Raw genomic sequence first — 24,749 nt, forward strand, 5'->3', positions numbered from 1 at the left:
ATGATCACCAGCCGGATGTTGCTACTGGCAGAAACGACGAGGAAGAAGACGACAGGAAGTGACAGGAGGATGATGTTTGTTTTTTCCACTCCATCAGACCTCTCACTGCATCAGTTCATAAAAGGTTTGTTTAATTGGTAACTCACCAGTAAAATGGCCGACAACAATTTCCCCAAAGCGCCACAGACTAACCGCTCCCTGGTAGGCGGGGCTTGTCACTCCAAAGTCGATTGGCCGATAGATGATGGCTAAGTTATGAATATGTTTCATGTAACCTTTTACATCCATCACTGCCATGATTTTTATTGGCTCATCGCGTTCCCAGCTTATTCATGTGTGATTTTAATTTCTTATTTAATAGAAACACCGCACATGCGAAACTGTCTTTTATTTGCATTAGCAGAATATAGACAAAGATTTGTGCACATTTGTAATGTAAACGCAGCTAGTTAGCAATAGCACCAAAGGAAATGCAGGTAAATACGACGGCCCTGAGGCAGAGATGCTTCTATGAAAGAGACAAACAAGCAACACAGAGAAAGTAACACCAAATCGGTACCAGGAGAATCTACTGTAGGGACAAATGAGAGTTACTGGCAGAAATATCTTTGTCACCACCAGGAAATAGACCAAGCCAGAACTCGGCTATGGCGGTGATAAAAGTTTCTGCCGCAGAGACTTAAAGCTTTAGATGTAACTTTTTAAGATTTCATCCACTTTAACATTCTCTATCAACCTCATGCTGCAGGGAGTTTCCCCCAAATATCAAGGCTCGCCTTCAAATCAATAAATCAAATTAAAAAAGAGATGAAAGAGACGAGAAGCTTGTCTCGTTTCATCCCATATTCTGAGCTCTGCAGGTATAACAGCTGCTCTTTCTTTATGCAACTCTGGAACATTCTGCAGAAACGGTGGATGTGTAGAAAGGGACTTCTCGCTGATGAGCCGGCAGGGATCTGGCATGAAAACCCCGGATGACGAGGCCGAGCCGCCCACCTCACCGATCCATCAGCGCTCATTTTACAGCTCCCACCTCCAGATCGATGCGCCGCTGTCACTGTGTGCTGTACATGGACGTATGGCGGTGCCTCCGATCAGACTGACAAAGCTTCACAGGAGTCAATAAAGTGAACAGAAAACTGTTGATGAATGCGAGGTTACGCTGTGAGATGCATCTGCCTTCACAGGCGCGGAGCCTGAAGTATTAATGCTCCGTTTCTGTTGTTTTGTTATTGTAACAGCACCAAGAAATCAAGCCGATAAGAGCGGCTCCAGGCTGCGGTTTGACTTTGGGAAGAAAAAGAACCCAATAAATACTTAACTGTCCAAATAAAAAGATGCTCCAACTGCATCCTGAGAGCTGAAATATAAAAATAAGACAAGATGTGAGCAGGGAAACAGGATGAGAGATGAACAAAATGCTTGAATAGAAACCTGCCCGCCAAATAAAACTGTAAGGAGGGTGAATTAACCAACTATCTAAATTGAAATTTCAGTCAAGTGTAAAATTCTCATAATAAATAAAATGGTTGCTAACAAGTTTGATAAGCTTCTCCACCAATCAGCTAGCTGAGGCGCATCAGCACGTTCACACAGCAGGTTTCATCAGTTTTTGCAGAAATGGAATAATTTCTGTTTGTGGTCAATCATGGTACTAATTAAATGTGACTACAATCATCTTCTTTGGGTTCGGTTTACGATCTCAAAGCGAACCGCAGGCACAGAAGAAGAACGTAGATGACGTCACACAAACAATGGCTGCCGAAAACAACGCAAGACGTCCAACAGTGAAACTCTTGATTTGCATAACTTCACTAGCATCTCTGCTACTGCTGAAGCTTCAGTGGATTTTTAACACTAAAACTGTTATTTTCTTTAACTGAAAGCCGTTAGGAAGCTGCTTAACTTTTGAAACAGATTTCCAGAAAGTTAACAGACACGTCAGCATGGAGCCAGGCGTACTTTCTATATGAAAGAAAAACAGAAGAATCGTCTGGTTTCTTCTGGTGCAGAGTGATGATGGCAGTGACCTGAAGGTCGCATAAAATGCAACATGACCGTTCAGACTGCAGATGCTTTTAGTTCCATATGAATGTGGAACCAGAAGAGTTGATTTTGGGTTTATTACACGTTTGAAAAGAGTCTCAAACATGTTGCCAAGCAACAAATATTAGCTTAGACTGAAGTAGAGAACAAGAATCTGAACAGTAACTTTAATTAGAAAACACATCAAATATTTGTCTCCAGGTTTTTTTGTGCTGCAGAGTTTCCTTAATCCACCAGAATAGAGCTGCAACTCATAAAGAGCTGCAGTCTCCCTCTGCTGCCCCCTCAAACACATCCACACATATTTGGGAGTGTTGTTGGGCAGACGCCATGTTGGAGATTTCCCACCGGATGGATCAGGCCATCTGCGTTTTTTCTCCTTCGCCCCGACTTTGTTTGCAGCCTGAATTAAATAGCTGCACCAGCAGGTAGATCACGACGTCCGAGTTAACACGGCTCACTGCAGCAGCAGGTAACGCAATACGACCCCAGGCTGAACATCATCAACACACACACACACACACACACACACACACACACACACACACACACACACACACACACACACACACTGGAGCGTTTTTGCAAGTTTGGGGAGTTTTTTGGGAACACACTGCTGAAAAGTGTGAAGGAAAACTCTGATGCTATTTATTAACACATGAATTAAATTAAACTTTATTTTCTGACATTAATGTATTCATCACATTTCACTCACATTTCAGTAATGAAACTTTGATATTTTTGTGCTTTGCTCTTAATCAGTCAAATCATCTTCTTCCACAGGAAATTAGTAAAAATGCACCAATGTTATATGAACAAGACAACTCTCAGCTGTTTTTAACCCTTTTTCTTTCATTTTAACTTTAATTTGCTGCTTTGTTTACATGATATTTCAACATTTACTTAGAAAACCAATAAAAAGCAGCACAAATGTAACAAATGCACTTTTGTTTTTTGTCAAAGGAAATATTTATGAGATATTTTTGAGCTGCAGCAGGAACTGGAGCAGTCCACAGCTCAGTTCTGTTAAATCTCTGCAGCTCTGAAACAAAAAGATACAGACTTTCATTCATATTCCATATTTGAACATGGACCTTCCCCTTGTGCCTGTTTTCCTTCTCACTCAGTGGAGAAGCAAAGGGGGAACAAAATATATCCAATAGAATAGTAAAAGGGCAGTATTGTTCATTTTCCAGACACGTTGTGCCATTCTGAATCACAATGAAGTAACTATGTTACCTTCAGCTGTCATAGAAATGTCGTATCTATCAGATATTATTTAAAATACATTTGATTTTGGGATGTAATGCCTTGAAATTGGGCCTCTGTCTCTTTAAAACTCCTGTCCTTCCTGAAACTCGGTCTTCAGGAAGTGTCATGGCTCCTCTTATTAACGTTTTACCAGCGTTGCTCCGTTAATGAGCTCAGCAATTAGGTGTTTGCTAATTGCTGGTGGCTCGGCTGAACATTTTGACTTATCCCCTTGTAGCTTTGGCATCCTTGAAGATGAGGCAAAAAAAATCCTGGGATTTGAAAACTGGTTAGCCAGACGTCTGTGACCTAAAAAAAACTGAACAGATTGAAAAATATGAACCAAACAGAACATAAAGATATGTACGCAGCACCAGGAGACTTTTCTGCTCCCTCAGAGACTCCAATTACACAACAAAAGGGCTAAAAAATGGATTTCGATGATACATTGTCTTTAAACTGTAGTTTCCAAGACAAATAAATCCCTTCTTTTAAGAATAATCACATTGCACCAATGCTAAGGAAGTGTTTTTGAGCCTTCTTTGGAAAATGTTCACATTATGTCCTCATGAACGGGTCATGTTGTGGTTCATTCCCTGAGTTTAGGAGCCTTTTTATTCCTGAATGGAATAAAAACTAGCAAAATAACATTTAAAAAGTGAATCTAGAGAAAAACTCTGGCTGTTAGGAAGGAAAATATACCAAAATGAGGCTTGACTTTTACAAAACATTTTGTATAATTATTTGCTCTTTCTCTCATTTCTTTGCATGACAGCAGCGTTGCATGTTTGACGACTCCAACCCATCAGATGAAGTCAGCAGCAAAGTCGAATCCCTCCAGCTGTTCCTGATCCTATTAACTTAAACAGTCATTAAAAGGAAGAAATAGAGCCTGAAAACGCTCGCACGCGCTCACTGCGTTCCCCGGAGGACGTTACGTAACAAAATAAACCCTAACCTTATTCTAAACAAACCTAATCCTGATTCATTTCATTAGCAATGCTAATACCCGACTGGCTTCAGTACAAGTCTGAAGAGTGACGACAGCGTCTGTTTCTGACAATCACTGCCTCCGCAAGTGAAAACATTTATAACTAACTATAACTTTATAGCGTCTTAGTTTTTAAGATTCTTTGTAAATAAAAAGGTCTTCTCTTTATTTCTGCCTCAAAGCAACAAGAGACTCTAAAATCATCCATTTATTTTATCAGACAGGAAAATTTGCTCCAGGAAGCGTCAAAATCTCAGAGAACAGGGGTGTTCAAAGTGCGGCGCGGGGGCCATTTGGGGCCTTTGGATTGATTTGTGCGGTCCCAACTGCAGTTTCATGAATGATGCAAATGTGAGAGAGACTTTTTATCTCAGGATGAAATTGTTACCAACATAATTTTACTGCAATGGAAAATGTTCATTACAACAGAAAGTATTCATGTTTTTAATTACCAAACTTTTATAATTAATAGAACCAGAGACTTTTACTGAACCAAATCAGATTTAATTAATTTATTGAGCTTGGATAAATATATCAAGCGTATTGAAAGAAAGTGATCAAATCCTGATTTATAACTGTGAATTAATCTGTTTGATTGATCAAAAAAGAAACTGAAAACTAGATTCCTTTCTTTTGAAAGAGTAGATGTAAAAAAAAAAAAAACTTTTTTCACTTTAGGATCTATAATGGATAAAATCCATTTCATACAAAAACAAATCTGATTGCTTTATTTGCTTAATTTTAAGTTATTTTATTTTCTTGGCTCCGACGTACTGTTAATGTGATGATTAAATTATGTTTTTGGAGTAAATTTCTTCCATAACCTCTAAAATTTACGAGAAAAAAAACTCAGAAAATTTCTAGTCAAAATTCTGACATTTCTGAGTTTCAAAAGTCAGAAAATTTGACATTAGTCTCAGAAAATTTCTAGAATTATACCAAGAGAATTTACTTTTGGTGCTTTAAATTTTCCTTTTATTTTTTAAACTTTAGGGATTAATCTAAAGAGCTTTTTGCTGATTTTTTTTATATATACACTGATCCTATTAAGTTATTTAAAAAGTCAAAAGAGAAAACTTACAACTGCAGAAATCTGATGCTGCTCCATTCAGTGTCTTTTTCTGAGGTTTTTGTCGTTTCCTTCAGTGGTTCTTGGTGCAGCGCCCCCACAGGCCAGGAGGGGAACAGGTTTCTCAAAGGGTTTGGCAGGTTTGACTCAGTGAAACCTGCATTTCCACAGCGGATGGAAATGCAACAAATGTTGCCGTTTTGGTCCCAAATTGAATCATATCGGTTATGAAAACTGTCTGAAGCTCATTAGTTGTTACTTTGCTGGCTAATGAAAATTAGATTCCTGTTTTTATAAACTTATCTAGAGCTAAAAGATCAGTTTCCAAACATTCTGGAAAACAACTAAAGGAAATAATCTGCAGCCAGCCTCACATTCCCACATAAATGCTGCCAGTGTTATCTTGAAAAGGGGGGAAGCTCTTTGTGCTTCAGTAAACAGAACACATTTAACAACCTCTTGGATCATAACAGCAGACAGCCCTTTAATAATTCATTAGTCATTAACTTCACTCTCAGAACAGTTGCAGATTCTGCTTAGCTTTGGGTTTAACTGAGTTTATCACATTATTGGGCTCAATATAAAGAGCTGCAGGTTCTCTGATTCACCTGGGAAGGTCAGATTGATGCCTACATTTATTGCCTACTGTGGCAGATTTATACTGCATATGGTTTCATATAAGAAGAATCTAAATTTAAAACCATTGCTGACTTTTTTGTAATACTGAATAAAATCCAGCTAGCTGCTCCTTGTTTCTTCACGTTTCCCCGCAGCATAATGTTTGCATTAATATTAGTTTATTTCCGTAAATGTTGTCCATATTTTCTGGCGGTAACCGTCGGTAACCTGCAGGTTATTCAGCCGGCTGCTGGAACGTTTCCCCTCCTGCTAGTCGAACATTCGGTCTGTATCTGCGTCCAGCAGCCGCTCATATCAGCACCCAAACCTAAATCACTTCCACTCAGAAGGTCACCTCCACGTCTTCCATTTTATAGGCTCCGTTTTAAAAAAAATACAGAATAACTTTCATTAATCTGCAAATAAAGTTTTTAAAATGTGAAATGAAGCCGGAATAAATAAATTCATTCATTCATTCATTCATTCATTCATTCATTCCTCCATCTCTCGTTTCCTTCCTTCTTTTAAATTAACATAAATGACTAAATTCTTGTAACTTGTGTCTGGAAGCTGATCAGTGATCATGTGTATTGACTCCATATGTCTCTCTCTCTCTCTCTCTCTCTCTCTATCTCTCTCCCTTCCTTCTCTCTCTCTCCCCCCCCTCTCTCTCTCTCCCTCTCTCTCTGTCTCTCTCCCTTCCTTCTCTCTCTCTCTCTCTCCCCCCCTCTCTCTATCTCTCTCTCTCTCTCCCCCCTCTCTCTCTCTCTCTCTCTCTCTCTCCCCCCTCTCTCTCTCTCTCCCTCTCTCTCTGTCTCTCTCTCTGTCTCTCTCCCTTCCTTCTCTCTCTCTCTCCCCCCCCTCTCTCTCTCTCTCTCTCTGTCTCTCTCCCTTCCTTCTCTCTCTCTCCCCCCCCTCTCTCTCTCTCCCCCCTCTCTCTCTCTCTCCCTCTCTCTCTGTCTCTCTCCCTTCCTTCTCTCTCTCTCTCCCCCCCTCTCTCTCTCTCTCCCTCTCTCTCTGTCTCTCTCCCTTCCTTCTCTCTCTCTCTCTCTCCCTCTCTCCCTCTGTCTCCCCCTCTCTCTCCCTCTCTCTCTCGTCATGGCGGCTCTTCTGCTCTCTGACTGTAAATCACCTCCGTCATGATTTAATTTCACACCTGCTCAGACGAGCTGCTTCTCAGGTGAAATGGGACCCCGGTGTCAGAACCTGACGCCCCGTCTTGTCTCTGCTCGCTCGGACTTGATTCATGCGTTCAGCCTCAAGGTCATCTGAAGGTCTGACCCCTTCTCTCAGCTGGAACAGAGTGTGAAACGTAAACCAGCTGCAGGATCTCCTGATGTTTCAGGCTTTCATCAGGTGTTAAAGCTGCAGTTTCTTGTTTACAGGTGAGAAGTGGAACAAAACACATTTTTCTAAACAGTATTGTTTCGTAGAATACATCTGAAATATTTAAAAGAAAATGTAGCGTGGGAAGCTAAAATACCTCAACGCAACGCTACTTGGCACTAAAGCAAAGCAGCCAATCCAAAAGCGCCATTTATTTTCCTTGGCGCTGATTGGTTGAACCCCAAAGAGTAGAAATATGGAAAATTGTAGATGTTAACTTCTGCATATCAATGAAAGTGTATTAATGTTCAGAGAGGATCTAAAGCATGAATAGATTTTATTTGTTAGGCGCTAACTCCCACTAATATGTGTAACAATGTGTAACAATTTGACAAACTATAGAAATAAGTGAAAATGTTATGCAGATTTAGCAACGCCAAATTCCTCTTATAATCTTTAATTGGCAGGTTATTCCGCCTTTAAGTTGATTCAAAATAAATCTCTTTCTTATATATAGTAGAAAATTCTTCAAGGACGACCTGGAGATTTATTTATTGAAAAAAATGAATGTATTTATTTATTTTCAACAGGAAGTTTCATCCTGAAAACTTTAATTTCCGTCCGTCAAAATTTCTCTTTTGACTGAAACCCAAATTTTTTCAACCCACTAGATTTTAATCGATTGTCACAGCGAGGCACAAATCAATGAGGCATGTTTCTGCTTTATCACATCGATTTGCCTCGCTAAACTTTCACGGATCAGCGCGCCTGATGAAGGGAAGGAGGGCGAAGTTTGGACAGAAAGGCTGAAGCTGTAAATCTGCATCCTCGCCTCTGTGCGGGCAGAGAGTCGGCCTTTACGGCGGAGGACGGCTGACTGATGGCCGCCGCCTGGCAGAGCGGGAGGGAAGGAAGGGGACGGATGTACGCTCCGTCTTTTCTCACTTTCAGCTGTCAGAACCGAAATCCTCAATCTAAAGGCAACTCTTTTACTTCCTGAACAGAAACTAAACGCGACTTCTGTTGTTTCTGAACAGGCGTCGAAGGAAATGATTTAAACCAGATGCAGATCTTCTACTTGTGTTATAGGGTTGCCACTCGTCACTAAAATACGGAATCGCCCCGTATTTGGCTGTTAAATGTTGCGATTTGTTCCATGTTTCTATACATGTTTGACAGTTTGGATAACTTGACTTCATATGAAGCTATAAAAATGAAGGAAAACATGCCAACCAATGTCATTTTAACCGAAATATGAAAAAAGTACTAACATTTTAAATAAAGCAAAACAATATTAAACTAATGATTACTAATAAAAACTACCAAAGACTCTATAACACTCACTGAATTAGACAAAGAGTCACCACCAAATAAAACTCAACTATTATAATAGCTCTGATATATACCTTACATAAACACATAAAAAATGCTTTTGGCACTAATGGAACCCCATATTTTGCACTTCTTGAGGTCATTTTTGTCTGATTAAAGCGATTTTGCTGATTTGCAACATTTAGGCTCTGTGTTTTGTGGATTTCCACGGCTGTCTGTCAGTTAAACCGAGCCATCTTAGTGGAGGAGACGTCGGCTCCTTAATCTTTTGAGCCTGAATTGAAATTCAGCCGGGCCCCTCCGCCTCGGGGCCGGATCTGATTCAGAACCCGGAGCCTCCGCAGTGACTCCTGGTCATCCCTCTCTTCTGAGCGCCCATCTCTCATGTGTCAGGATTAGTTTGGCGTCGACTTGGACCTTGTTATTTAAAACCTCGTCCTCACTTTCTAACAACATCCAGCTACCTGATCCACGGAAGAAGGAAAAGTCCAATTTCTGAGTTATTTTACTTTGTAATGAAGGTGTCAGGAGGGATGTGAAAGGGAGGAAACCTACCATAAATTTGCACCTGTAGGAAGCGTCTGCATGTCCGTGCCGGTCCGGCTGCTTTGTGACTTTATGTTTTATTCAGCTTCTTTTCTTTCTGCTTCCAGCTTTCTGACGATGAATCTTTGGCAGCTAAAGAAAGACAGAAACTTTTTCCATGTTTAAAAACGCTTTTCATTCAGGTTTATTTTGTCATACTCAAAGAAATGAGTCATTGGCTTAAAGTTTTTTTCTTTTCAACAAGTTTCGCATAATTTTGTTATGTGAAAGCAAAACATATTAATCTAAGTTTAATGAATCAAACTGGCTACTTCAAGTCACTCCGGACAAGAGTTAAATCAACTAACTTAGTTTGACAAAGCAAACACTCTTTCATTTAACTTATTTCACATTTTTTCACTCAGCGTAAACAAATTACATGATTTCCATCAACTGATAAGATTTTTAATACAACGATGTTTCTAGTTAACTAAATTCAAGTTTGTCAACAGGTTTCACACAAGTGAATTAAGTAGGTTTAATGTAATTTTATCTTCTTTATTTATCACCACAGATCTTAAATATTCTTTTGACCAAGTTAACAAGAACATCAGCTGACAAAAACTTTCAAACATTAGTAAGTTACTGAACTTATGAATCAACTAAAAAATCTAATAAAAATTTATCCTGATTAAATAAATCTGATTTTGTCGTCTCACTAAAATGCAATTAATTACAAAAAACCCTCAAATTAAATCTGGTATCTTATTAAATATTTATGATCCTGGGTGTTTTGGTTTTGCTTTTTTATTATTATTTGCTGTGTTTTAAGTTTTCAGTTCATTTCGCTGAGATAATTATCTTCAGAAAGCATTTGGCTGGTATCGCCTGTAGTTCTCCTTCACACCTGGTCCAAATCCCCCTGATTAGCTCAGCTGCGTCCAATGAAGCGACCCGCATGCGCAGAAGAAGAACGATGACGTCACACAGCAACGCTTTGTTTACGGAAGTAACAATGGACGCGCGGTTTACGAATCGGTTTTTAGTTATTCAGAGCTGACAGCCTTGTCAGAAGATTAAAACAAAAAGAAGTAAACAAAATATATTATTATTATTATTATTATTAAGTTAAAAAGGGAACAATAACGGCCTTTAGCGTAGTGCTAACTGCAGCTTCCGGCGAGAGATCTGTTTGGATGTGTCGCACCAGGAAAGGTAAGATTATGTTGTTGTTTCCATTTAAAATGTGCGCAAATCTTTGTCTATTTTCCGCCAAACTCGAACAAACACAATTTCGTTTTTAAATCGTGTTTTCATTAAATAAGAAATTAAATATGAATGAAATCTGCGTGAATAAGCTCGTTCACGCAGTAAGTCATTAAAAACCATGGATGAAACGGTTATGAGATTAAATGCAGAAATCTCAACTCAGCCACCAGAGGAGACGACAGGAGTTGGAGCAAAAGCCACTTAAGCTTGGGGGAGGCTACTTTTGGGAAAATTGGTGCAGAATTATGACGCATGTCGTGCGTCAATTACGTAAAAGTCGGATAAAATGTTACAGCACCTTTCAGATATTTTGCAATCAATTGGATACATAATTCCATATATAATTTGGCACAAATCAGATTTTATTTTCTGGTGAAAAGATCGGAATTGGGATGTTGAGACCTCCGGTTGGATTTGGGTCACATTCAGGCCAAAAAAGTGAAAAATCCAGTTTAAACCAGTCAGAATTTTCTGAATTAAAGCATAACTTAATTTAAATTAGCTTCTGTTAAATAATCTTGAAGTTAAATCAATAAAAATCTAGATCCAAATAAAATCCATTAAACATTGCAGCAGTCCAGCTAAATAACATTTTACATATAATTTAAATTGCTCTGATAATGTCCTGCTAATCCATTTAAAGTTTTGTTGAATCATCTAGTCAAACACAAGGAGAGTCAAATTTAATTAGACTAAAACTGAAACATGATTTTTATGAACTTGTACTTGAAACGAATCGTTTCTTTGGCTGATCCTGATTTCTGGTAAACCTTTACTTCCTTATCTGAAAACCTGAGTCTGGCAGACAGCTGATTGGTCCGTTTCAATTATAACTCCTGTCCTTATCGGCCCTCAGGGAGCCGGACAGATTCATTAGTAAATCTTTTTGTGTCTGTTTGTGAGACGCGTCTCAGAGCCAGGTTTGCAGCGGAGAGATTAAACGACGCCTCGCAGGTTGGAGGAGAAGAATGTGTGTTTGCATGAAGGATCGATGGCTAATCCCAAACCTAATCTGGTGTCTGTGCTTTACATCGTATCTGTCCTCACTCTCTGCTGCCAGCTGAGGGGAACAAGATCGTTTGTGTCTGACAAAAAGCCGCGGTGATTTAGGAGCTGATGCTCCTGCTGGAGCCGAGGAAGACCAAGAGGAAGGCTTATCTCAGACTGGAAAACATCTACAGAAACAAAAACAGACGCAGCTGCTGGGAGGGATAATGATTTTAAAAGTTTCACTCAAACTGTTGGAAAGGCTGGATGCTCTTCAGCTTAACTGCACTGACAGAGAAAGGCAGCTGTTGATGTTGAATTATCATTTTCTTTTGTTGAAATCAGATTTTTTTAATCCTTCAGGATTAGAATTAGATTAGGAAATTGTTTGAACTGGATGCAGATCTTCAGCTTTTATTTTGTAGAAACTAAAACATCAGAACACACAGCTAGAGATATCGGTGGGACAACGTTAAGATTTTTAATTGGAGGGTCTGTAATTAATTGAAAACTACATCGACCAAATAGGCGACATTCTGAATTCAAAAACCCTTAAAGCTGCAGTACGCAACTTTTATAAAGAAAATGTTTTTTATTTGTTAAAACTGTCAACAAACTCAGTTTGTTATCAGACATATAATCCCCTCCACTGTTTCCCTGAGTTACATTTCTGCACCGCTCCCTAACGACCAATCACAGCCCGGAGGCGGGTCTTAACGCTGTTTATCACCTCATGTACTCGCTGCTTTGTGGCGAGAAGCCTGAACATTCACAACATGCTATGCTAGCTGCAGCATAGCAGAGAGCACAGGGGGAGGGTGATTGACAGCGCTAAGACCCGCCTCCTGGCTCTGATTTGTTGGTTCCAGTTAGCACAGGCAGAAGGCAGAGGAGATAAATTTTGTCACAGATTGTGTTTCATACAAAACTGTCAAACACAAAGACAGTTTCAACAAAAAATGTTTTGCATAAGTTAACGACATATGAGCTCCACAGCAGAGACATTTATCGTTTTTAATTTGTTTAGGTGATTTAACCATCATACTGGAACAAAGTCCAGCTTTCCAGAGGTTCAGGAAGCTCTGGTCATTCATGGAGCTTCTTTTGAAATGTGGATGCTAACATTAACGTTAGCTGCTGCATGTTTAGCACTAAGATGATATTTTAGGTTTCACTGATGTGTTTACTCCTTTTAGCAAAACTCCATCACAACAGTAGTCTTTTCCAATCAGATCACATTTTGATATTAATCCCCAGTGAAACTTTCATCGCTGCTGTTAGCGGATGCTGCTTGTGCGTCAAATTTACAGGCGTACAAGAAACAAACAACAAAGGTTCCACCTCTCGATTTTTGTAAGTAAAATACAAAATTAATTGCGTTAACATTTTTAACGCATTACTATCCATCTCATTAATTTAATCAACCGAAATTAACTCGTTAAAGTTCCACTCAGGGTTTTGTTGGAGGACTTGAAATCTTCTCTTCAGACTCTAACATGCAGTTGTGTCACTCATCCTTCTCCTGACAGAAGTATCTCAGAAAATCATTCAGTCCGTCCCTCCTGACATCAAATCCTGAGCCAACGCTCCACTGCTCAGATTCATCCTCCCTCTCCTCCATCAGCGAGGAGGAATAACTCACCGGCAGCCCGCAGTAATATCAGCCTGCCTATTGATTACCGGGGTCGGCCTGGGAGAGATTGACTCCTGCAGAGATCGGAGAGACGCTCGGAGAGCTGCAGGAGAAAATGAACCGGAGAAATTATCCAGAAAGTCACATGCGACTTTGTTCCTGGAGCGCTCTTTTATTATTAAACGGAAAAATACAGATTGGATCAAGTTTATGGCAGCGAGTTTATGACGGCGGCTGAAAAGCAGATAACAAAATGCACATCCTGACTCCTTCCTCCGACTGGAGGCACAACAGTGGGGATGTTTTTGGGTTTTATGGGTTTTCTCCACATCTCACTTCCTTTGTGTTGGACTGCAGACATGAGGGGGAAATGTTAAACTTCATGCTGGTTTTGGGAACCATCAACCCTTACGTTGCACAGAGTCTTAATGTCAGTATTTTAAATAACAGATTAAGAGAAATATGCTTTGAGCTCATTTCAGCTGCTTTTTCTGAGCCTTTTCTGCAGAATGTTTATAAATGGAGCGCCCGTTGTTCTCGTTTCTTATCTTAAAGAGTTTAAAAAAGCCAATTTTAACAAGCCTGCGGGATTTTAAATGGTTTTAATTTTATTTTGTTTCTAAATATAATGAAAATCCAAACAAGCTCCACAACAGCACATTAATATTCTGTCATATTAGTCACTTCCTCTCAAAGAAACAAAAACAAAAAATGTTTTCTGTTTTTTTCCACCCATAGAAAACAAATGTACCTGATAGTTTGTCATAAAAAGCGACGGCTGTTTCTGTCTCCGTCCTTCAGGCGGGGACCGTCCGTCCTCCAGCTTCACCTTGGTTACATACGACCTCGCAGCACATCACCGCAAAATTAATTAAATTAGAAAATAGATGTTCATTGGAACGGTGACCTCCACCTCGTATTTGCACTCATAAACTTACACACAGTACAAAACACACACTGTCGTCGTTTCTCACCACCTAAATCAGCTGATGATGAATTTGAACCTTTAGAAACTGAAACATTTTGTTTCTCTGATCCGACACTCAGGTTTTTGATGAATGAAGTTGGTTTTTCAGTTTTATCTGTGGTCGATAAATGATGACAGACGGTGTGGATTCGTTTTGTTTTCATCACTTCAGATCAGATTGGAATCATTTCTGAAGCTCATAACCAAAACTTTCTTGTTGAGACTCAGAAATTATATATTTTTCCAGAACTGATGTAGAGGAAATTTGGCCCAAGAATTTAACTGGATGGATGGATGGATGGATGGATGGATGGATGGATGGATGTGACATCTGACCTCAGAATAATTTTAATTCATACCATTTTGCACAGAAACGGTGAATTTCTCGCCTGCTGATGTCTTAACGGTTTTTCTGACTCTCTTCCTGTAATGAAGGTCGTGTAGGTTAATGACGGCCACATTAGCCTCAGCGGACCCCGGTTATTTTCTGACATCTGCCTGAAATAACTCGATAAAAAGCAGCTCAACCAGGCTGGACTGGACAAAAGGAAAACTTAATGGAGGAATATTGATGTTTTCTCTTTGTTTATTTTCTGCCTCAGTGTAAAAAAACTCCTCAGTGAATTTGACCAACATCAAAATGAAAAGCAAATTATTTCACTCTGCCGCTTCCAAACAGAGTCAGACAAGCCGAGCGGTGAGCTTCAGCGATGGACTGGACTGTGAAGTGATTTATTTTAGGACCGTCACATCTGAGGTATGAAAATAAAATCGATACAGAATCAAAATCAGCAGCTCAGCCAAAGAAAAGACAGACAGACCAACAGACTCCTGGTAGCCGCAGCCTGTCCACATGTAAAATACCTGGTTCAGTTTAATTCAAAAGGAAAAAACTCGTGAATTCAGAGTGCAGAGACACTTTAAATAAATTCATTTTTTGCTGTTAATAGTTTTCAGATTTGTGATGTGGCGTTCAGGAACAATCTGATTCTTTTGAACAGTTCTTTAGCCTGACTGACAGGAAGTGAGTCTCAGTCTGCAGTAGCTATTATTCTATTAAAGTAAAAATATATTTATGTAATCGCTGAGGATGGATGGATGGATGGATGGATGGATGGATGGATGGATGGATGGATGGATGGATGGATGGATGGATGGATCATCTGTCCAGTTTGTTTAAAATAAATACATCCCTGTCTGTGTTCTTCAGGTCTCCTCTAATCCCTATTACCTATTCACCTTTTTCAACAACACTTTTTCCTTCCACTCAACTTTCCAATGTTTTTATTGGTCTCTAATGAGATTAACATTTTCTGAGGTGATAAATTTTAGATTTTAATCAGCTGTACGCCACAATCATCAATACTAACAGAAATAAATCAATCAGTGTCATAATATACAAGCTTTTACTTTAAATGAGTGAAACAAATGAAGTATTTAAAGATACTAAACTACATCCAGATGCATCCATTTGGCTGTAAATCGGTGTGTTTATTAGCTCTGTGCTGTTTGAGTCCTGAGCTCCTCCTGTCTTCTCTGGCTGCTGAAGGTGATGTTCTGGTGAAATTCAGCGGCTTTTCTCTGCTGCGTGTCGCCGGTAATGAAACACCTCCCACTGCCTGCGGAGGATGAGCGCTCACACTTCCACTCCGACCCTTTGGGGCCGGTAATAAATAGGAGCCGATTCCTGGCTGAGAGGAGCCCCGGCCGCGCAGCGCAGCATCTGGTGGAGCTGAGAAACAGGTGGCGCAGCGCGACCCGGACCACCTGCCGCACTTTAACTTCCCTTTTATGGAGGAAACGGGCGACTTTCTGTTTGTTTGGGAATGTTCTCATCAGAGCCGTCACCCTGTGGAGGCTTTTATTAAAACACCTGTCAGGCACAAGCATCGCCTTTCATCAAAGTGTTTCATTTTAATAGTACACATAATTAATCCTTTAAGTCAATCAACCAGGTTTATTTGTATCGGCAACAATAAAAAACCAGAAAAACTCCAAATCTTGCCAAGTATTTTTAGTCCAGATATTTTGGCAAACTTGAAATAAGACAAACTATCTTAAAAGTAACTTTTCAGCAAAATATAGAGGCTTGTTTTAAAGAATAATTGTTGTTTTAATAATCTGAGTTACTTTTCTCAGATTATAGATTATCTGTCAGAATAACAAGCACTTATTCTGTCAACATTAAGGAGTTATTAAAACAACATTTATTGTTTTTTTCCTACATTTTACCATTTTTGTTTGTTTCTTGTGTTGTAATTCTCATTGTTTGGGTTTTGGATTTGTTTCATTAGATTACTAGTTTTGTTTGACGTTCAGGTTTTTTCCTGCACCAACTGTTAAATATTTCTGATGTTCCTGATTTTCTTTGACTAGACCCTTTGGAGCCATTTTCTCCTGCATCTCGGTGCATTTAAACTCCCGGCTCTTCGTTTCTCTTCTCCTGCTCTGCCAGATCTCTGGCTGCCTGTTGGCTCCTCTACTTTCTTCTCATTTGGATTGCAAGCTAATTATTTTTCCTTCATTAAAAAAAACACATTTTCCTCCAGCTTTCTGCTTTGGGGTTTTATTTAAAACATCAGGACACATTTAGGTGATTTCCAGACTGCAGGGGCTTTTAAACTCAACTTTCTGAAAATGTAGTTTTAACAGTTAATTTGAGAAATAAATGAATCTTTTGCTTAGATCCAAATTTACGATGGCGTATTGGGGCAATGTTTGTACGTAAATTTCTGCCAAACAACTCAGAAATTTTGAGATTAATTAAGCTTAATTCTCTTGCCAATCTGAATAAATGCGTCTTCAGCTGTGTTTTAATTTATATTTGGTTTTATGTCACATCTGTGTTTTTATTTTGTGTTTTACAACCTGCAAAAGGTGAAATATAAACACATTTTACTTTTTCAAGGAAAAAATCTGGAAATTTCTGAGCTAAAACAAAAATACACAGAAATTAAAATTATTTTCAGAACATTTTCTAGGGAAAACAAAATTTCAGGGCTTTAAAATTCGAAAATTTGCTATTAAAAAACGGAAAGTTTGAGATTAATCTCAAAAATGTTCTAGGAACAATAAAATTTCAGAGGAAATTTCTGACTATTGAAACTCAAAAATTTCCAAGTGTTTTGTAGAAAATTTCTGAGATAATTTCTGAATATTCTGGCATAAATTTCCTTCATTTTTTTCCCTAAATCACCATCATACAAACTGTCTCTGAGAATCTTAAATATTAAAATTTGACAAAAACAAATCATATAAAACAAAGTTTTAACGTCTATTAAAACAGTGCAGTCCTTTATTTTGCTCTGTTGTGTAACTTTGTTCCATGTCTGCCCCCCTCATGGCCTTCAGGTCCAAATCACACAGAACCCGACGGTTCTGCTGCCAACCTCCGCCGTCTGCTCCGGCTTCGTGACTGGCGTACGAACTAACAACCAGTGTGTGGAAACACATACGTCCAGTAAAGGTGTGTGTGCAGCCTACAGTACGGTTAGCATGGATTACAGGTGTGTGTGTGTGTGTGTTTACATCTGTTGCGTTTGGCACCAGATGACAGAAGCGGCTCCCGTCGGTCACTCCAGCAGGAAAGAGTCCAAAGATTCACAAGGAAACGCAGATTTTACTAAAGACGTGCAAACGCTGGGAAGAAGCAGCAATAACTGGATATTTTTATCCCATTCATGACTTATTTTACAATTTAATAGAAATAATCTAACAGGACTAAAAATATTCTAACAGGCAGTGGTGCCCTTAAGAGGGGGAAGAGTGGGGGCCATGGCCCCCCAGAAAATCACATCCGGTTCATACAAAAGCTTAGAGTCATGTTCTTCATTCAAGACATAAAAGTAAAACCAAATAAATGCATAAAATAAATTCTTTCAGGGACTTTATCTCTAAGAAGCACATTATATAGATTCACTGCACATAGAGATGTTTGAAAGATTTTATTTTTAACTGATGATTTCCCACTTATGAAAACATGACATTTATAGTTATATTATTACATCAGAACATTAAAAAAACAAATTAGCATATACTTTTAATCTGACAATGATTCATCAATTTTTAATTTTTCCATACAAATAAAAAATACACAATACTGCCAAAAAAACAAGGTGAACCTAGAACAGAAATGGAATATAATTGATTAAATATGTTTATAGAAGCTGCTCTGTGAAACATTTTCCAACCTAATATGACAGTTTTCATTTATACAAACTGCTGTTTGCAGCCATGACGCAGACAGCTTTTCTATTTTTTTCTCCACTGTCGTGAGATGCGAAGTGTGTTTTTGTTCTTTATGTCGTGGATAAACTTCATGTAGCTCTGATTTTATTACAGAAGCAGGAGTGGCGTTATTTATTTTCCTCAAAGTGTCGCAGCAGAGGAATGTGCGCCGCAGCGACGGTCCACCTTAAATCATAGAAAGTGAAGCCCTGGCAGGCCAATTACTGCCTGTCCTTGTGAGTTTACTCGTCTACACAAAGTGAATCACGTTGCCACGTCAGCGCCAGAACCCTGAATAATTTCACTCCCTCTCTTCAGTTTTGTTATAAATCTAAATGCTCATCAGGAATTTCTTTAAATATTAAACTTCCAGTCTATCACCTTTAAAACCACACATTTAATTTATCACAGGAATATATTTAAATCATAATTTTATTCTTGTGTTTTGTTCCTGAGAGATTTCTTCTGACAGTTTGAGACACTGCTAGCTAAAAATTTAGCTGTGCTAACCCTGAAGCACTATGTTAGCATTGTATTTAGCAGAAGCTAATGCTAAAACACAAAGTCACTTAAATACTCTTTCTTTACCATTCTAATTCTCAGTTTGAGCTACACCATTGGTGGGAACGATTAACAAAAATTTAGCTGCGCTAACCCTAAATGCTAATTATAAATATTAGTTCTGCTAAAGCTAATACACTGTCAATTCAGTATTTAGCAGAAGCTAATGCTAAAGCACAAAGTCACATAAACCTTCTTTATTTATCATTTTGATTCTAAAATTGAGCTTTAGCAGTGGTGGGCATCGCTAACTAAAAAGCTAGCAGCGGAAACCTAAAAACGCTAATCATAAACAGTAGTTCTGCTGGCGCTAAAGTGCTACACCAGAATTGCATGAATATGAACATCTAGCTAACTGAAGAGTTGATAACCAAAACTTCAACACAGATGCTGAATTTTACTCAACTGAAATTTTACAAAGCAGCCAAAAAAAAATTACAACTTTAGAGGAAGCTAAGTGCGCTAAATGTATTCAAAGTTAGAAAATATGTTAAAGAGCTGAACCAAAAATTAGCTCCACTATCAGCAGTCCAGCTAATAGTGGAGCTAATGAAGTGCTTCTCGAGCTGATAAAGTGCCTGTCAGTGAGCCGTAGATAAAACGTGTTGAAGTTCTGTCACTGGCTTTTCTAAAAGGTCCACAGTTAATTACGGACCAGGAAACACTTTCACCTTTATGTGCATCCAGGTGTTTGGAGTCAGAGTAAATGTAGCTGCCAGGCGGGCTAGCTGCAGCCTCCTGCACATTGCCGTCCCTTTTGTGTCCGATATGTCATCGTTTTGAGCAGCAGCCCTGGACCCGCTGCCACCGGGGCGACGGTAAATGTCAGCATCGCTGTCCAGGGCTGAGCGCCCTGACGGAAAACAGAGGACATTCTGTATGTTTGCCGATGAACAGAACCTCCTGAGGTTCTGCTAATGGATCTAAAATACTGAAAGCGCAACCCGTCTACTGCGGGACACTTGGGAGAAACGTCACACAGCAGAATTATGATGAGTTATGTGCTTCATTGTAAAGATGACCTGTTGTGCTTCCTTGAACAGGTAAGGAAGAACTGAATCCAAGTGGTTTCTGGTAAGTCAACATCAAAACACTTGTCTTTTCCAGCAGCCATTATGCAACAGTAAAATAAGCTGACAGAACGTGCTGGAGCTCAGCTTTGGTTGCTAGGTGACGGGGCAGAACTCTGCTGGGGTTGCTTGGTAACAACAAAGTGTCTGTTGACGTTTTGGACTCGGCACATTTTTCGGACACCAAAAATCATAAACTTATTGCCAACAAAGCAGCTGGGTGTGTTTTTTTTTAAAGTACTTGGTCTGTGTTTAGAATCAGTTGAGACCCAAATGGAAACACAAAAATGTGCCAAGTGTAAATTTATCATAATAGGTTCCCTTTAATGGTGGTCAAAGTGAGGCCCCGGGGCCATTCGCGGCCCCTGGAATGATTTTTGAGAATCCACCGACCAAAATTCACAAATAAATGTAATGACCTCCTACAAAGCTAGGACTTTAAGTTAAAATCTACTTACAAGAACGTCTGATGCAACACAAGACGATCACATTTCCCAAGCTTTCTGGTTTCCTTCTGTTGTCATGGCAACTAGGACCATCTTGGTGCAACCAAATCTGCTTTTATTTGCTGTGTTAAAACTTGGCTGAATGCAGGAAATCTTTTCAAACGAAGTCTGACCGAGATATTGTTTTTATTTCTGAGAATAGATTGGTTTTTTTTTTTTTCCAGTTTTCTTAAATAATAAGTAAACTTTATGTCTATTATTTAATAAGGAAACAATTTGAAGTTTCTTGTTTATGATCCCGTGTCTATAAAAAAAAGCATTTCTTTATATGTTTGCATAATAAATAGTTTACAGATGTTTTCAGTTCATCTACAGACACATTAGATATGAGTCTGAGAAGGAAATGAATGCTTATTCTGTTTACCAGGTGATCTGAAATGTTTAGCATAACAACCGCAGATAAAATGGTGAACAGATCTGACTCACTATTTGGCAAGAAGCCGGTAGAGTTTGTCACTTTTTCACCCTTAATTAACACATAATAACCAGTTATTATTGATTTATAGTGTTTAGAGATGAGTTAATAACATATCTATGAACCATTTGTTTAATGAAAAAAGTTCATGCTTAGTTTACTGTTGAGTATTGAATAAAAACACAACATTTTGCTGATTTTAGTTTATAAAAATTAGATTTTCTTTTTTGCTAATCAGTGAGTCTGACTGGTAGGAATTTCTGTGGCTTCTTTCCAGAGTGGGACTGATTTAACTGAGACACTCTCCGTAACGTTCATCACAGCGCTTTATGAGCTTGTTTTTGTTTCGCTCCTCTGACTGCGAGCAAACTTGTTTAAAAGTTTAACAGAGAAATCTGCGTCCAGCAGCAACACCATCTGCCGTCTGCACCTGGCGTCCAAGTCGTCGGCCGAGTCTGCGGTCAAATTAACAACACACTCCAAGACTGCAGCTGTTTTCAAACAACATCCCTCTGTTTCTGTCTGCCGACCCCAGCAGACGCACAATCTGAGCTGGCCAAGGCGCAGCGAGCATCTGGGACTCGGATCGGACCGATTATTCTGCCTGACTCATCTTCTGTGAAAGAGGCAGAAAGAGAAACTCCTAGAGATCAGTTTCTAGAAAAAACATTGAAATGTTGGAGCTTGAAAAGTTAAAAATGTGCAAGAAAATGTCAGAGATTTGTGATAAATTTCACTTGTAAATTTATGAGTTCAAAGTCAAACATTTGCAAAGGAAAACATTTTGAGATTAATCTCAGAAATTTTCTGAGGCAAATGTGGAAATTTTCTGAGCCCATGAAGTCAAAAATCTTTGACTTTTGGAAATTTTCTGAGTTTGAAAAGTTTTTTTTTTTTTTTTTTTTTTTTGAGCTCAGATTTTTCCAAGTTTTCAAGAAAATATGTGAAATTAATTTAAAAATTTCTGACATTTTTTTTGCACGTCTACAACTTTTTGAGCTCAGAAATATCCGTGTTTTTTCTGGAGGTTTTCTGCTGCTAGTCTAAAAATGTATTGTCTTTTTTGATGTAAAGTTATTTTACGTCCTAAATGACTCGGGGGCCATTTGTGGCCTTTGGATTGATTTTGCACGGCCCCCCAACTACAATTCAAAAATGATACAAATATGATCTACAGACACAGATGGAAAGTTTTATCTTGTAAGCAGAGTAAAATTATTGAATATTATTTTCCTGTAAAGTCTTTGTCTTTTTTTAACCGAGCTTTAACAAAAGGTGAAACCTTTTCATCGACTTTGCTGCGTCTGAATCAGCTTTTATTCTTTCTTGACTTGGCTAAATGTAACTAGCACTTTTATGGGATGTTTACATTTGTAGAAAAATTACAGGGATGAAAAAAGTCCAGTTCCTAATTAATAATTAATCCACTTCAGTATATATACAGTACAAAATAATTATTCTGTGAAAAGAACTAAAAAAAACTGCTAAAATTGCTTTTATCAAATCTTTAAAAACACTGAAAAAAGAGAACGGGTGACCCAACTTTTAAAAAAATGAAGTTAATTTGTTACAAATAATTAAATTACATTTATCCAGGTTGTCGTGTTAAACAAACATAAATCAAATTTAGTTAAATTATATTAAAGTAATTAAAAAGCTCCATTTGGTTCAGAGTCTGTTTTTTTTTTTACTGAGTTAAACCTGAAGTAATCCTGTAAACATTTTATTTTATGTTTTTACATGATGTCATATAATTACCACTCATAAATCTGGTTTATTCCAACCTCCGGGTTTTAATCAGGACTGGGAACGTTACATTTTCTCCAAACGCCGAGTCGGCGGTAAAACGTTCACGCATCTGACATGTGAGCAGAAATCCAGTTAAATGTAATTAAACTGTTGAACATGCAGTATTCCTGTCTGCTGCATGGAGCCATTAGCATGCAGCTCAGCGCCGCTCCAGTCTGATTGCTGATTGGTTTGCTCCGACTAGCTGCAGCCTGGATTGTTTAAGGTTGCTCAGACATTTATGTTCTCCTGCACAGATATTTACTGTGCAGATTCTTGCTAGCAAAGCTTAAAGTTCTGCATCTGACATGTTTTTTTTTGTTTTATTTATGCTTTAAAGGCGCCTCTGGTTCATTTTATGCACCAGTGCTTATCATGGGAAAACATGTTTGCAGCATAAACCGTTTTTAAATAGTGAACTAATATATTTTACGGGCTGCACAGTGGCGCAGTTGGTAGAGCTGCTGCCTTGCAGCAAGAAGGTTCTGGGTTCGATTCCCGGTCTTTCTGCATGGAGTCTCCATGTTCTCCCTGTGCATGGTGGGTTTTCTCCAGGTACTCCGGTTTCCTCCCACAGTCCAAAAACATGACTGTCAGGTTAATTGGCCTGTCTAAATTGCCCCTAGGTGTGAGTGTGTGTGTGCATGGTTGTGTGTCTCTGTGTTGCCCTGCGACAGACTGGTGACCTGTCCAGGTGACCTGTCCAGGTGACCCGTCCAGGGTGACCCCGCCTCTCGCCCAGAACGTTAGCTGGAGAGGCACCAGCACCTCCTGACCCCATTAAGGGACAAGGGTGAAAGAAAATGTATGGATGGATGGATATATTTTGACGCTGGTATCAAAGTTATATCCCATATAACTTTAACTAGATTAAAAACATTAAAACTGTTTTTCCCCATCAGCCCTGCAGACCCAGCGTGAAGCTCAGAATATTATCTAAGCATAAATACAATAACTTAACATAATTTAAACTCTAGACTAGTTTTTGTGTTCCAACTTTGAATTGGATTCACCTTGAATAGAGAACTGGAAAAGAGTCGTCAATGGGTAACAGAAATCTATAGATAATCAATGATCTTCCATCTGATTCGTCAGACATGAAGGAAACTGAAGACAAAATGTTTCCACAGCGAAGATAAAATCAACTCCTGGTTTCCAGTTTCACTGCTGAACCCGACTGTCGTCATGTTCTGCCCAGATTCACGTCCGGCTCCACAGGTTCTGCTAAATATTCATCCATCAGATTATAAAGTAGTTAAATGTTGAGCAGAAACCTACCGGACTGCTGCACGGATATTTTTTATTAATAATTCATAAAACGGGGGGACAGATTTATCCCAGAGGAAAGTTCCTGAACAAAACAGATTTTAGTTAATAAGTGATTAATGTGAGATCTGAGCTGCTTGGTTAAAGAGTGAAACTCTGAAATAACTGCAGACTTTAATGAAACCTGGAAAACACAAAATGATTCCCATTCATTCAATAAGCATGGCCGTATCCAGAAGGGGGGCTGGAGGAGGGTAGGCCCCTCTCCTTTAAGGCTCAACTCTTTATGGATCGTTTCTTTTAAGTTGAATCATTTTCAATAAACAGGAATTGAATTCAGATGTAAAACTAAATTATATTTCACCTACACAAAATTAAACATTTTTATTTCAAAAGAAATCTTGAAAACAATCGTTTTGTTGCTCACTAAAGTTACATTTTTCTATTTGATTTAGATGATTATGAGTTCTTTAAATTATTAATAAGCTTCATCAAATTAACAAAAACAGGTTTACTGTCACAAAAAAGTAAATATTTGCATGTTTAACTTTCTGGTACTTTCCAAAATCTTCATGAAACTTAGTTTTCAAATCTTTCTGGAAATTTGGCAGGAACTTTCCAGAACTTCCCAGGTGTTTCCTGGAACTTTAGTGTAACTTACCAGGTACTTTCCTCAATCTTTTCTGGAACTTTTGAGGTACTTTCCTGAACTATAAGAGGTACTTTAAACTGTATTATGGAACCACAGCCTTCCTGAAAACCTTCTAGTACTGGTACTTTCTGGAATGCTTACTGAGCTTACCAGGTAGTTTCCTAATTGTTTTGGGAATTTACCAGGACGTTTTTAGAACATTACCAGATGCTTTCTTAAAACTTTCATGAAATTTGCTTTCCAGAACTTA

The 24,749-nt window shown here is 38.7% G+C and overlaps 2 long non-coding RNA genes across 2 annotated transcripts; both read left to right on the forward strand.

Annotated features, from left to right (window-relative positions):
• The first annotated feature begins 401 nt into the window (after positions 1 to 401).
• On the forward strand, positions 402 to 4,275 carry LOC145552693 (uncharacterized). Its single transcript, XR_014088823.1, has 2 exons — positions 402 to 2,518; positions 4,073 to 4,275. It is a non-coding gene; the product is annotated as an uncharacterized LOC145552693 (long non-coding RNA).
• A 5,879-nt stretch (positions 4,276 to 10,154) lies between these two features.
• Positions 10,155 to 22,138, forward strand: LOC103469066 (uncharacterized). Its single transcript, XR_534299.3, has 4 exons — positions 10,155 to 10,373; positions 17,366 to 17,480; positions 19,846 to 19,876; positions 21,071 to 22,138. It is a non-coding gene; the product is annotated as an uncharacterized LOC103469066 (long non-coding RNA).
• Positions 22,139 to 24,749: the final 2,611 nt, after the last annotated feature.

This window comes from Poecilia reticulata, chromosome 8 (assembly GCF_904066995.2).
Source record: "Poecilia reticulata chromosome 8, P_reticulata-male-v2, whole genome shotgun sequence".
Lineage (NCBI taxonomy): Eukaryota > Metazoa > Chordata > Actinopteri > Cyprinodontiformes > Poeciliidae > Poecilia > Poecilia reticulata.